The 14,762-nt window shown below is 44.8% G+C and overlaps 1 long non-coding RNA gene across 1 annotated transcript in view; it reads left to right on the forward strand.

The window, feature by feature from the left end:
• The first annotated feature begins 322 nt into the window (after positions 1–322).
• LOC118245509 (uncharacterized) overlaps positions 323–14,762 on the forward strand; it is a 47,071-nt gene continuing 32,631 nt past the window's right edge. The window contains exon 1 of the long non-coding RNA XR_004777873.2: positions 323–420. This is a non-coding gene — a long non-coding RNA (uncharacterized LOC118245509). The remainder of the gene's footprint in view (positions 421–14,762) is intronic.

Below are 14,762 nucleotides of genomic sequence, written 5' to 3' on the forward strand. Positions count from 1 at the left end.
GCGAGGCTAGACCAGAAAATCAAGGGATCTGCATGTCAGTTTGTAATATGCGGATGAGGTATGGTCCAGAGACTTTTTATAAATGAAATGGAAACCCAAACAGCCCAATGAATTAGTCATATGCTAATTACAATCATTCCTAATGGTTCCTGCTTCTGTTTCCGCAGACTGTATTAATGCAAACACCAGTCACGTGGTGCGCTGTGAATTGCGCACAACTTCTAGCTCCCTGTTAGCTATTTTATCATTGTCTAAGCATTGTTCTGCAACAAATTTCTAACAGCAGGGCTAAAATCTTTACCAAGGACATCCACCAGGGCTATAAAGACGTCATTAAAACAATGCTGTTCCAGGGCAGATAGAAGAGTCTCCAAAATACAGCTTCAGATTGTGCTAAGGGGCTGGAGTAAGCCTTGAAAGGTAGGAAGTTAAATACCCCAGCATTTCAGTGCACTAAGCCCCATGAGAGGCAATTTTACTTGACAAAGAAAACCTTAATGCAAAGCAAAAGTACAACTATTGCATGTCGTGCTCTCCCACTCATTTCCTTTTTTCTTCTCCCAGAGCTGTTGTGCGGGCGGTGCAGGGGATGCTGCAAGCTGAGGACTGCTGGGCGCCTGCCGCTGTAGCACGAGCCCACGCACTGGCAGGGGAATGCTGTGGGTTGCCAAGTGCTGCACTGTGAAACTCTGCAGAAATGGGCAAAAAGCCGACTGCAGCTGCGGTATTTGATGTGCCAACTCCCACAGCCTCTCTGTAGCTGCTAATATTTAGTGTTTGAGGAGTTTTTATCTCCTTACTGCTTAGTGACTTTGCTGAATGCACCAGGGAGGCATTTTGAGCTTATTTCAGGTGAAGTCCAGGTGCCTGTGGACTTCCATGGGTGACAGCTGGATGTGCAAGTGTCTCCTGCTGTTGGGAGCATGCAGGTGTCCTGCCAAGATGGGCTCTGGGAAGGAAACTGAACAGGATAAGGAGCAGAAAGCTGCTGCTCAGACAGCACTGTGCAGGCAGCTCCCCAAAGGTGACTGCTTCTCTCCCAGTGTCCTTTACCCCAGGCCAAACTCTGACCTGGCACCTGGCTGCTCTGCAGCAGGAGGTGCCATCCTCCCCAAAGCCAGAATGAGAGCCCAGCTGCTATGGGCATCCCAGGGCAGCTTCAGCTCTACACCCACAGGTATGAGCTGCAGTCCCATAGCTGGGGCCTCCACCTGCCCTCAGGGTGATAGGGCTGGGAACAGGGTGCCCAGCCTAGGGGAGAGCAGAGTGGTGCATCTCTTCTGCTGTCACGTCCTTTCTCTGCCCGTTCTGCCAGCATGGGCAGCTGCTGCTGTTCATCCACGCTTCCCACAACACAAAGGACTCTGCAATATTCATGGGGTGGGCAGCTTGGCCTTTTTTTTGAGAAGCTCAAAATGTACGTTGGCTACTTAATGGCAGGTCAGACTTCCTTTTGGGAAGAACTAGGACAGAGGGTTCAGCAGAGCAACCCAATTCTCAGTATTTCATTTTGGTTCGATTAGACAGAAATAATAATAAAAAGTCCTGGCAAAAGGGTATCTAAATATGAGTCTGTCACCCATTTCCAGAGCCACTTTCTGTGCACAAAGAAATGCACCAGACTGGAAAATGATTTGCAATATCCCTCAGTTTTCTTTTATTTTTTTTTCTTTTACACATATATTTACATAAAAGAAAGTAAAATCTCTGCAGCCTACCTTTATCTCAAAAGCAGGTTTCCCTTGAGACAGCAAAATAGTGTGGCTGTCTCATCTGATGGCTGAATGATGAGAATTTCACTTTCAGCCCTGTGGAAAGAAGCTGAAAGTTTTGTGCTGAGAAGAGACAGCTGAAGCTCTGCTTTTCTACTACCTCTGTAAACTGGGGCATCTAACCCTGCCTGCCTCAATGGCTCTCAAAGGATGCTAGTGCCATTTTACACATCTTAGAGGTGGGGAGATCAGTGATGTGGCTTGTCTGGGTTTGCCCAGCACCAGTCAGGTCTGCAGCCACTTCCCCTGGTCCCCTGGTTGTGCTCCAAACAACACAGGCCCAGCAGAGGGGGCTGCATTCAGGGTGGCATGTTCTGTTCGACCCTTGTGCTGTGGTCAGTGCAACGTGCTGGGCTCAGCAGGAACACTGTGAGTGTGGGTGCTGCTAGGGCCATTTTATCCCCACCTTTGCCAAGGAAATTGTAAGGGTTCCCCACATCTTCTTTCCTTGCTGTGCCAGGTGTGGGAGATGTAGCATGTGCAATGCATCTGCAATGCAGACCCCAGCCTGCTGCACCCCAGGGAGCGGTGTTACTTTGAGAGGGGACAAGTGCAAGTGTGGACTGTCATGGGCTGCACCCATTTCTGTTTTGCTTTTAGAGCTGAGGCCTCAGGATGAGCCAAGTTTAAGGGCTGTAGTTAAATGCATCTGGCTGGCTACAAGCCATCCTCTTCCCTGTTAATGTTTTCATCAGCAAGGAAAAGTGATTTGAGTTGCATTTATGGGGGTCATGACCTGGAAATTAAGGCAGCCCTTCACGTGCACTTACCAGCCTTCTCACAGAGGCTTGGCCAGGGTCCGGATGCTCTTACACAGCTGTCGGTGCAAGTTCAGTGCTTTCTAGTCAGTGTGCTCCCTTGCTTCTCAGCATGCAGGAATACTTCTATAAACAGCAATAAAAACATGTACTTAACCAATAAAATGGGCATAGGAGCTCTGACATCCATGCATCAGAGCTGAGATAACGGCTCTCTTGGAAACTAGCCCTCTGTGTGGGCTGAACTGATATGATTTCTGACTGTAGAGCCATTACCCCCCATTAGCCCCTCGCTGTGCTTGCTGCAGTGTGTGCTGTGTCTTGTGCTAGCTGTTTGCCCACCATTAGCATCCCCAAGTCCCTGCACTGATCTTCTGGATGCTGAGCAGCTGGAGCTGGGGGGGGGCTCACTCTGTTCTCTCATACGAGAGCAGGCAGCGGTGCTCTGCTTATTGGAAAACCAACCCAAAATCACCCAGCTGCAGACAATGCAGCTCTCCTGGTGCTTGCCCTCACCCCCATGGGGCACTGGGTCCTCGCCAGCTTCTGGTGCTTGGCCAGGTGTCACTGTCACTCGCTCAGGCTTTGCTGGGCATGAGGTGAGCTGTGTTTGCAGCCTGGGGTTCCCTGGCAAGCTCCCTAGAGGTGGGGATGATCTCAGCAGGGAGCTGGAAACTGGGGTCTGATGGCGGGCCAGGGGCTTGGCACTGACATGCACTGCTCATCACACACACTGTGCACCTCGGCTGATGACATACTCATACATTTTACTGAACAAGTCACATTCCAGCCAATAAAGCACATTTCTTAAGGGAAAACCTGTCTGCCTGTCATGAAGTGATGTGTATAAATCAACCGCATGCTATTTACCTGGCTCCATAAAACCAGGAGTAGTTTTACAGCACTGGTCCTTCAGAAATATCAGCCTCGCTCTGGAGAGGTGGAGGTGCGGGTAACGGTTTGTGGTCTGAGATGAAGGAGTAGGAAAGAGGAGTCTGTGTAAATTGTCTTAATCTTACTTGCAAAATTCTGCATTTTTGAACTATGGGTTGTTTAGTGCTTAATTTTCTAGACTGCGGTCTTTAGACAGTGCGGTGTGTGGCTTGATGTTGCAGATTGTATTTGTAATGCAGGCAGGGAGCAAAGCATGGGAACTGTAGGGCTGTGCAGCTTGCAGCCGCCGTGGAGAAATCAGTGCCTGCAGCAGAGCTGGGTGCACTCGTGTGTGCTTAGCAGCACCATGCACCCACCAAATCTGCTGCTATAAATCCCCACAGCCCTTTTCCCTGGTCCCAGTGGTGGTGCACCCATGCAGACAGGCAGCCCCCCGTCCAAGGTGGGATTTTGTGGTTGGCTTTGCTAGGGTGGTGGCGAGCTCTGGGCAAAGCCACTCCTCTCCTCCTGCATAGGCACCAACGTCCTTTCAGTGACACCCCCCTCCTCCCCCCCAATCTCTTGTGAGAGAGGAATGGGGCTCCTACATACATTTTAAAATGCAAACCCACAGCCTGACATCCTTAGAAAGTTAACCTTGGTGCAAGAACCACCTTAGTGACTCCAATTTTAATTGTCTGGAGAATAGATTTTAACCTAGCTTGAAACTAGAGGCAGATTTGCATAACAATTGATCTAAAAGCTCCACTACCTCCCACAGCCAGAACAAGGAAACGTGTTTCTGGTAGGTTTTATGTTTAAAGTGCTTCTAACAATGAAGCAATTCAGTGTTTAAGTACAATTTTCAGGTTCTACAACAATAGCCTGCTGCAGAGAAAACTCCCTCCCGGCATTTCCTCATTTCGAAAATGTCTCTTTCTAAAGTTCTGCTCTGAAGCCTGGGCACATTTTAGCAAAAACTTTCTCCTCCCTTTGGCTTACCATGGTGTTACTTGTTTAAGATTTAAGCAGTTCCAGAATACTGTTTTAATTTTTTTTTCTTTCTTTCTTGTAGCAGAAAAAGACATTAAGCCTAGATTCAACTTCATGAACGTGAGCAAAATAGCTTTTATTAATGCCTTAGCTATGAGGAGTGAAAACTCCGGGCTGTCAGTTCTAACTGCAGGAAGACTCCCGATGCTGTGCTCAGGATGCATAATAGAAAAGGATGAGAAATTGCATGTCAACATGTCAGTGAAAAGCCTGTGAAAGTGAGAACACGCAATATATTGTTTACTAACGTTATGGTTCAGTCAGAATGTGAGAGCTGTCAAGAGGGGAGGAGAAAGTGGGGTCTAAGTTTCTACCCAGTTGGGCTTTCCAGTCCCTGTTCAACTTCCATTTTTTCCCCTCTTTCCCCTCTCCAGCTAGGAAGCTCAGGGTCCAGCCAAACAGCTGTTTATCTACCTCCCTCCGCAGCAAACAGCAGTGTCCCTCCTTGCTCAGATTACCTACACCTCTAAACAAATCTCTCTGGGCTCTTCTGTGATTTACCAGCAACATGCATTGGGCCACAATATCTGGTTTCTGGGTGTGGAAAAAGACATGAAGTGTTTTCATAGCCTCCATTTGGCAGAGCAAAGCTGAGCAGAGCTGCTGGCTCCAAAGAAAACACAAGTATTTCTAGCCAGAATCTGCATCTCAGCAGCGGGAGCTTTGCACTGTTTGCCTTGGGTTTTGGTGTTGGGCAGCACAGGATTTCCCTGGACGTGTTTGGCAGAGGCTGCTGAGGAGGCATGTTGCAGCCCCCAGGCTCGGAAAGGAGACGGGGCCTGTTCCCGTGCTGTGCAGCCTGTGCCATGCATGTCCCCTCTGTGGCACTGTGGGGGGCCAGCCAGGACCAGAGTCGGGTGTGCCCTGTTCTGCTCAAATGTGCACAGATGTTTCTTCTGCTGAATTCGGTGGTGTTCTTAAAAATAAATTTCTGTTATGTAGTTGGACAGAGACTGAATGTGGCCCCTGTTTGACTGAGGATATGGGAAGACAGCATGCTCACACCTTGCAGAAGCTGCTATCTCCTCTGCCAGAAATGCAGCAGTTTTTTATTTCTAAAGTGAATCACCATGGTTACCATGGTTTCAGGGAAGCAGAGGTCTCGCATTGCTGAGAGCCTCAAGTAACTGCACGAGAAGACTGAAGCTCCTTGGCCATGCCAAGAGGCTGATTTGGCTTCTGGTTTCTGTGCTAGTGTTGCTACCCAGAACACCTCCATCTACAGGGAGCAGCATCCTCTGCCCAGACCTCAAGGGATTCCTTGGCTGTAAAGGTTGTTTCAGAGCAGCCCCATGTAGTTGCAATACACTGGGTACAAGCCAGGTACCTTACAACATCAGAAAAACATGGCATTTTTGTTTAAGAATGCCCTCTCAGCCAGGCCTCTATCCACAGGTATCACCAGGATATGTGAAATCTATCCTCAGAGCCTGAAGATTTTCCCACAATGTGTGTTAATATTATTATTGTTTTATTTTTTATTTTTATTTTTTAACATCTGGGCTGTCAATCTATACACCTTGGTTCGGGTTTTGGCCTTGGTTTCTTTTACACTTGTTTGTGAAATCTTATACCATTACAGATAGTTAATGTCTTATGCAACCATGGAAGAGGCAGGTATTATTAGAAATGCTATCACCTTTGGGGCATCCATGAGGATTGCAGACTGAAGCAGCCCATCAGGTGGCTTTCAGAGGGAGTCTGACAGCCTAGGCAATGCCTTTGGAACAGTTCCTGCCTTTGGTGCTGGCCGGTATTGTGCTGATTAATCACTTTAAAAGTTCAGAAGATCTGTAATCTGCCTGGTAAATGATGAAAAAGCAAAATTTGCTCTGCAAGATTCAGAACGGAGGGCAGTGAGTGGGTTCTGAAGGTAGGACTTGCTCCCATTTTAAATAGATCTTTGTTGATATAAAATTGAGTTCATGTAGGAGCCGTAAGTGTATCATTTTTTTTCTTTCCTTGGACTTTTTTCCTTTGAGTGGAGATGATTCATTTGATTTTTCACGGCTCTTACCTTTCAGTTAAAGTTTTTGAAATGAGGGATGATTTCCTATTCCCTCCAGCAGCAACATGGGGCTGTGAAGGCAGAAGATCTTAGGAGTGCAGGAGGACTCTGCTCCTTCTCCTCATCTGCCTCCCCTGCCTAGTTTGTACTGGCCACCAGCACCAGATTTGCAAGGGAATACCCATCCCTTGACAGGCACAATTTCTTGAGTACCAGAATGACATAAAACAGGGCTACAGTTATGATGAACAGCAGAAATAAAAAGGAAGAATTTGACCCTTTGCACTTTCCTCTGTGAGTAAATGGCAGCTTTTCAAACTAGCATCATTAAAGTGTTCAGGAAAAATGGCAGCTCATATAAACGAAGGCCAATTTCTGCTTCTGTGTGGACCAAAGCCACCAAAATAACTCTTTTTATGGCACCAGCTCCTCCATCACCAGCAGAGTGAGTCCAAGAGAAAAAAAACAGACAGAGAGGCAGGAAAAAATTAATCCACCTCTATTTTTTTTCTTACCAAATTGAATAACTTACACTGGGGAGTTTCTAGCACTTCTAAATGGTTGACTGAAGGTCCAATTTATTTCCTGTCACGCTCTCACATGCTTCATTGTGATGAGATCTGCCCTGAGAGCGCTGAGCAACCTCTCCTCACACCACTACACTGCCTGCGTGAGCTGCACTGTGGCTCCTCACCCGCACCCAAAAACCCTGCTCACCCAGTGTGCTGCTTGTCCTCACCCCTTGAACAATGAGCAGGCTTTGGAGATTGGAACTAGTCAGACAGTGGGTTCAGTTTCTTTTTCTCTTTCTTTCTTTCTTTCTTTCTTTCTTTCTTTCTTTCTTTCTTTCTTTCTTTTTCTTTTTCTTTTTCTTTTTCTTTTTCTTTTTCTTTTTCTTTTTCTTTTTCTTTTTCTTTTTCTTTTTCTTTCTTTCCTTCCTTCCTTCTTTCTTTCTTTCTTTCTTGGATTGCTTTTGTTGTGTTTTGGAAATAATTCCTGTGTTTGCAGCTTTTTTGTGGCTTGCCACCACTTCCAGCAAAGGAAATGCAGTATGAGCTGTCACTAAGGGTAACCTTTCTTTCAGACATTCAGTGTAGCTCTGTCACCAGTGCAAGGACACTGTCTTGTTTCTGTCACAGGTATATGGACACAAGAGGCAGGAAGAGAAGTGTGGAAATGGGTAGAGGTGGCTTTTGTGGTGCTGGGGCGGGACTCCTTGCAGTCTGTGGCTTAGTTCTGGCCAGAGGGAAGGCAGCCAGAAGGCAGCTGTATTTCTGACAAAAGCCATTTCTGAAGCACTTAATGATTTTAATAGCTTTCAGTCCATGTGAGCAGATGAGGCAAAGCCAGGAAAGGCAGTTCTAAATGTGAGGCATTCCTGGGGAAAGCAGCCCAGTGCCAGGCTCTAGCAGGCACTTGAACTGCTGCAAACCAACCGAGCTCTGCCAAATGCAATGCAGAGGGGCCGTGCTGGCTGGTGGGGCAGGTGTTGGGGACAGAAGCAGCTTGTCTGGATGAAGAGGGAACCAAACTTCAGTACACCCCAACCCCATAGACCAGCAGGTCTAATGGGCCAGGAGGTGCCTGTACCAGAGCCTGGTGGGTTGCCTCGTCCACACACTTTCCCATACCAACAGGAGTTTGTGGGTGTTTAAAATGCTCGGTCTGTGGTGTGACTGAATAGCCCCAGGGGGAAGTCAGTGAAGTCTGGTAACTCCTGTTTCATGCTGAGGCTGCCTCTCCACTGCTGTGCTCTGGGTGTGCCATGTGTTCAGGTGCTTTTCCACAATTCCTGCCCTGGCTTTCCACTGACACCCACCTGGATGGGCTGAGCAGGAGGCAAAGAAGGACTTCTGTGCCTTGCTTTCTCACATGTGCCATTGCTTGTGAGGGTAACTGGCCTATGCTTGTTCTTGCAAAGAGAAACAAACAAAATGATAATTGCCATTAGCTGTGGAAGAGCTCTTGTGGAGTTACAATAAACTTGCTTAAGTTGTCACTATTTCATTAGTGGTCTGCCCTGAAGGAAGAAATCCATTATGCATGAAGACTGGGAATAGAAAGGGAAGACGGGTATGCTGAATTTATTAGCCCAGGGCCTAACATTGTATCCCCGCTGAGATACTCCTGGCCTGGGACAAAGTGCTGCCGCAGAGGACGTGGGCTGCACAGGGCTCCCGGCTGCAGCTCCAAACCACACGTTCCCATGGTGTTTGTGGCTCACAGGTGTGCATTTGGAGGGGAGTCCTGGGCACACCGCTGTGAGACCACTGAACCTGGGGAAAGGCATCTGTGCAAGGAAAGACCCGAGATGCTTCTAATACATAGCAATAGCAGAAAAATGTGTCTGAATGTTTTCTTCAGCTTTTCAAATGTGTCTGAGCCTTAAAATCTGAAATTTGACAGTACTCTCCAAAGAGCTCTGCAGAAATTGAAGAGCACATATCGGTAAAAACAGCATCATTTTTCTTCACTGCACAGGGATGCAATGCTGAGAGCTGAACAGCACATTACCGCATGCATAAAATTAGTGACATTGTGTTTTTGTTTCCTCCTTTGATTAGGAAAGCTTGTTGCAAGTGGTGTGTTTAAACAGATATTATGCAGGATAGCGATAACCGGTTTTAAGTCATTATACAAGCAGTTTAATTTCATGTTGCTCTATAAATAATCTAAAGTCTATTTGCATGCATATTCTGTTGACAGGAAGATAAAAACCATAATTCCTACAAACAACATAACGATGTTATGTCAGTAGCAAAACAAAAAAACAACAAAAAAAAAGAAGAGAAAATCTGCCATTCAAAACTTAATGGTTCAATCATTAAAAAGTAGAACTTCATCACATCCAGTAAAATTCAAAAAGAGTACCCCTCCAGCTATAATCTCCAAGGAAGTAGGGAAAAGACTCAAGTGTAAAAGAGAGGGTATGCTTTGCTTCATAGATGAAAATTCTGACTGATTTCAGTGTTCTCTGGAGCAGCTCATTGTATTGTTATAGAGGGTGGTGTGTCTCCGTGAATAACTTAGATATTCAAACAAAGTAAACTTCATATTTCTTTGACTATTCTTTGTCAGAATGACACATTCTTACAAAAGAAGAAAAGAAATAGCTTTGTAGTTTGGCCAAGAGACCCTTTTAAAACAGATTTCTCTTTGTTCTGAGTCCAAATGCAAATCTGAACCCACTGGTGTGACTTGTGAAGCTCAAGGACCGTGCTGCCCCAGCACGGCTGCCAGTACTGGGGAAACTTTGCTGCCAGAACAGGCTGCAGAAGGGCAAACCATGTCCTGCTGCTGCAGGAGGTGGCAAAGCCCACTGGGAATGGACATAACAGCCTTATTTTTACAGATGGCAAGGAAAAATATTTTATTTAGAAGTTTCTTGATGCCTGGCTTCAAGATTCTACATTGTGCAGCCTCTAAAAATGTCATCCTTCTTGCTGCTGTTCCATAAGCAAAGCTTGGAAGATATAAAGTTGCACAATATAGGGTAAAATCAGGATGTACTAGGAGTCCCGTAAGTGTTAAGAGCTGACAAATTTGCAGATCTTTGGTATTGTGCAAGAGCGATCCCGACCCAAAGAGATTCAAGCTTCCTGGATTGTAGACTGCAAATCAGTGCATCTATTTCCTTCTGTGCTAGCAAGAAAAAAATTACTTTTTTTTTTTTTTTCCCCACTGCATTTTGTAAAACTGGCTGATTTGGAGGTTCATCCTCCTAGCACTTTCAGGGGAACCTGAGAACCTCCTCAGATCTCTTTCTTTGCTTAGGAGGTGATTTTTTTGAGCTCATGTGCTGTTCACTGTCTTGCAGTGAAGTTTTCTGGACAAGTTTCCATGTTGAAGTCTCCCGTTCAGTCTTGAGCACAGTAGCCCCCCACCAGCACAGGGCCTCCTGGCCTTTAGGGGTCGACTGATGCACTCCTTAATGGTGTTTTGTGAGAAGGTGTTTCCAAGCCTGGAAGGAGACCTAGAATAAAGCTTAGCTGTGCATAGCCTCGCACACCTCAGGGCTACCTAACCTGACCAACACTGTGCTGATAAATTCTGTACAAAAAAAGCAAATTCATCCTGCAGATCTGTCTGGCAGGTTCCAAAAGCTTCGCTATGAAGAAGTGTCAGCAAATAAGGCTCATTCCTATCAACAGTGAGACAGAGATGCTGTCAGTAAATCCTTTCACTAACTTCTAACTTTTACTTTTTAAGAGTTAAATAATGTTTTAAAAGAAAGAAGAGTTCACACTTCTTTCATGTTTTTGCTCACTTATTTTCTTCTGAATGAAATGTTAAAACCAGCTGGTGTTGACAGTTAGAAAGAGGGACTCTGCTTTTAGTGTTGGTCCATTAGGTCTGCTGTTTGTTCACTATTTATTACTCCTTAAGACTTTGCTTTAATTTAACAAACAATTTCATCTGCCTAAAAAAAAACAAAAACAAAAACAAAAAACATGTATTTTCCAAAGCCACATTTGCCAAGTTAAGGAAGTATTACCATTCTGTTGAGGCATAGGACTGGTAAAGAAAGCCATTGTACTCTCTGGAGAACACAATTCATTCATTTCACAGTGGGTGGTTCTTGATTATCCAAGTTGAGTTTCTTAATAAAAGATGCCTGTTGTTGGAAATAATAAGCTGGAGAATACTTCCATGCTGTAATTTAGCAAATATTCTTAGCGCAGCAGTTAATAACCCAACCATTTTAGAAGCTGCACTTTTCAGATTTTACATCTAAGTTTTGAGGCTATGAGAAAATGCAGGGCCTCTCATCAGTTCATAAAAGACAAACCTAAAATACATTTTATTGAATTGGACAGAACTTCCATTTGTGGCCATCTTGAACAGCTGAAAGTTTTCACATTTCCACGTTACTTCTTGCTTTTTGTTCTAGCTTTAAATAAGTCAGTAAGTAAGTATATAAAGAGATTTCAGTGCAGAATAGGTTCCTTATAAGGAACAAAAGGACTTAAGAATGGACAGCACAAAACTTCAGGCTAGCTCCTGAAGGAGACTCAACCAAGTATGAAAGTCAGAAGAAACACCTGGAGGTGTTTAGACTGCTCATAGCTTTTGCGAGGAATGATCTTAGAAAAGTGAAATTACTGAGAGTTAATCCAGCTGAGAGCTTGTGTCTCAGACTATTTATTGCTAATCTTCCATAGGGGAAAATCCATATGCCCATTCTATTGGTACCTGGTGCCTCTCCTCGTGTAATGCTCAGAGCGAGGCAGCGGGTACAACTGGTGCTTGCCACCGTGGCTCACGGGGGAGATGTTTGTGTTGCACTCATTAAACTAAATTTTCCAAAGAGCAGCGCACATAGTTGGCAGATGCTCTGGGTAGGCTTTGTGTCTTCTTGGATCTAGGACATTCTCTCAGGCTGGTAAACAATGACACTTTCCCTGTGCTTCACTGAACACATCTGGATATGGAGTTATTAAGCAAATGCCCTTTGATTCACAGTGGGAATGGTAAGTAGCTCTCTATGGGTTTACCAAATGGCATGCAATGTAAGAGGGCTAATAATTTATCAACATACAGTATGCATTTACTGCACATTAGGACTTAAACTAAATTGGTCCCAGATCTGAAATAAAATATGAAGAGCAAACAGATGAGAATAAAAACTGTTCTAGTATGAGGCTTCTGATCCCATGGGTACAAAGACGAGAGATGTGAAGAACTATCTGCTGCTCCCACCCACCCAGGAGTGCTTTACTGACCCAGGGAGCCCAGGATGCATCTAATTGACTCTGATTTTTTAGCAAATGGGTAATTGATGGGTTATTTGTAAGTGACATTCTCATGGCTGGTTGGATACCCAGTGAAATCTGTCTGATATGATGGCTGGAAGCACTGGTGAGCTCTGGTCCATTTGAAGAGGGGCTGTGGTAGACAGAGCAGAAATGCACGTGGCCTCCTTGGGGATGCCCAGGCAGACACATTGTAAGGGATGACTTCTTAGGCCTTTTTCGCTGTTTTGGCAAGTACAGTTTTTCACAGCCAGAACAAAGACCCAATGAGCACAGGCCAGCCAGCTTCTGTGCACTGACCTCCCTGTGCTGCGGCATCCCCTGTCTGTCAAGCATTCAATCTGCTGCACTGTCTCAGTTCCATCACTAGCACTTTTCACTTCCTTTCCTTCTTTTCTAGCTGTTTATCATTTGTTCTGCATGGCTTTTATGTGCTTTATCCTGTCCCAGGATCTTCTGATGTTTCTAATAGCTGGTCCACATTAAAACTTTCTCAAAACTGCAGATTATCAGTGCAAATTAAGTTGGCTCAAGTTCTAAATATCAGATGTAGATATTTTGATTGAAAGGTAGACTTCATATCACAGAAAACTGCAGCTTCAAATCTGGCACACAGACAGACAAGTGAGTTCTTTGCAAAACGACTAGATCCTGTGAAATAATAATCATGTGCTTTAATTGTCATGCAGCTGGGTTAAGCCTTGCCTCATTATGTTACCATTATGTGCATTAACATTTTTTGACAAAAGCACATTAAAACTGTAGATTGATCTTGGGGCACTGTGGAGACCATGCTGGCTTTCTAGAGTGTCTGGAAATGTTTTGTGTTTTGATGTGAAAGAAGATGAAAGGAATGAGAGTCTATTAGGCAGATGTTCTGTGTAGTACTGTGCCATTTGGTATATCATGTTTTCAGAGAGGGATTTGACATGGAGCATGGTATGACAGAAGGAGTCCATAACCAGAATAAGTCATGATACAGTAACAATACACCTGAAGAGACAGAAGATATATAAGATGAGAAGTTGCAAGTTTAGGTAACCTCACATTTTTAATGGAAGATCTTTGATTTGTAAAAAGTCCGAAGTCTGGAAGTGAGGGGCTGGGTATTATTAATTTCAGCAGTTGTCTGTTCTCCCGTATCCATACATCTAACAATAAGACAGAAAATCTCTCTGTCCACATTAACTTTGTGTAACAGAAATGTTCCCTGTATTGTATGTATTTATATTGGGATGTCTTTAATGGCTGGATGATAGCAAGTAAAACAGTTAGCTTTTCCTAGGACAGGGCAGCCTAGGTGCTGGAAGCTGGGGGAAGCTCAGCCTTGCAGAAAGCTCAGCTCTGCCTGGTAGTTATGGAGATAACTCAAAAAGCTGAAGTCACATGCAAGAAAGAAAAAAGCCATACTTTTTATTTTTAAAATTGTTGATTTGAAGGGGGAGGGCAGAAATACCATTTGCACATATTTTTATATACCTTTCAGTTAGAGATCAGGCTGATTACCACCGTGGGGGATTTTGGACAGGCTCCTTGATTTCTTGACACCAAGATGCTTTGTTCTTGGCTCTGCAGCACAGTGCTGTACAAACAGCAGTGATTGAACTTTAAGAGTACTTGTGAGTGGGTTTTAGCTCTCATGTCTTAGCCAAGGGAAGCTAACAAGGATTCAGTCTGCATTTTAATTACCACAGCATGAAAAGTGAGCAACAGTGATCAGGAGCTTTCACTGGAGATGACTGGTATTTGATGGGACACCACAGGAAGTCCACGACTTCTCCCTCACCTTCTTGCCCAGAACAGCTCTCCCCACTCATATTGAGGATACCAGTTGTACCCTTACTCTCACTTCATCTCTGGTTTCACTCATCTGGAAGTGCTTTGTTAGCTGTTGCTTAGGGACGTAACTAAATATGGATCTAGCTTCTCCTCTCTGTGTAGTGGCTCTGACAGTGTCCTTTAAATTGTGATTTCTCATTGCAAAACTCCTAGACTGGGTAGGGTTTTCTGTTCTGCTGTACCAGCTCAATGCATCAGTCAGATTTCTTCCTATTACTTTTGTGAACCCTAGCTTGGACACTTTCAGCATGTTACTTACAACATTGCTGAGTACTCTGTTCAGTCTTTTATAAATAAATAAATAAATAAATAAATAATCTCTTCTACTCATAACAAAATCTAATGTACCTGGCTGGCCAGGGTTATGCCTAGAATGTTTTTAACATCTCTTTCTCCTATCAGGCAAAATCAAAACTCCTGAACTCTGCAGGGCTGGCTGCTGATTGAAGTGCAATCACTTTTAAACATTGCAACTTACAGGCAATTGACTTCTGGCACTTTTAGAAGCCATGGCCAAAGGTGACCACAGGGCACAGTGGAAGGGCCTCAAGGAGATGAGCACCAGGTGGGTTTGCCCCTCCAGCTCAGGAAGATTAGCTGGAAAATACAAGCTGCAGCTGATGGACTCCAGGAATTGCTGGAAGGAACCAATAAATATGAGCCTGAGGCACAGAAAGGGTGCTTAATGCTGATGGGCAGGAGCAAG

Source organism: Cygnus atratus, chromosome 13 (genome assembly GCF_013377495.2).
Source record: "Cygnus atratus isolate AKBS03 ecotype Queensland, Australia chromosome 13, CAtr_DNAZoo_HiC_assembly, whole genome shotgun sequence".
In the NCBI taxonomy this organism is placed as follows: Eukaryota; Metazoa; Chordata; class Aves; order Anseriformes; family Anatidae; genus Cygnus; species Cygnus atratus.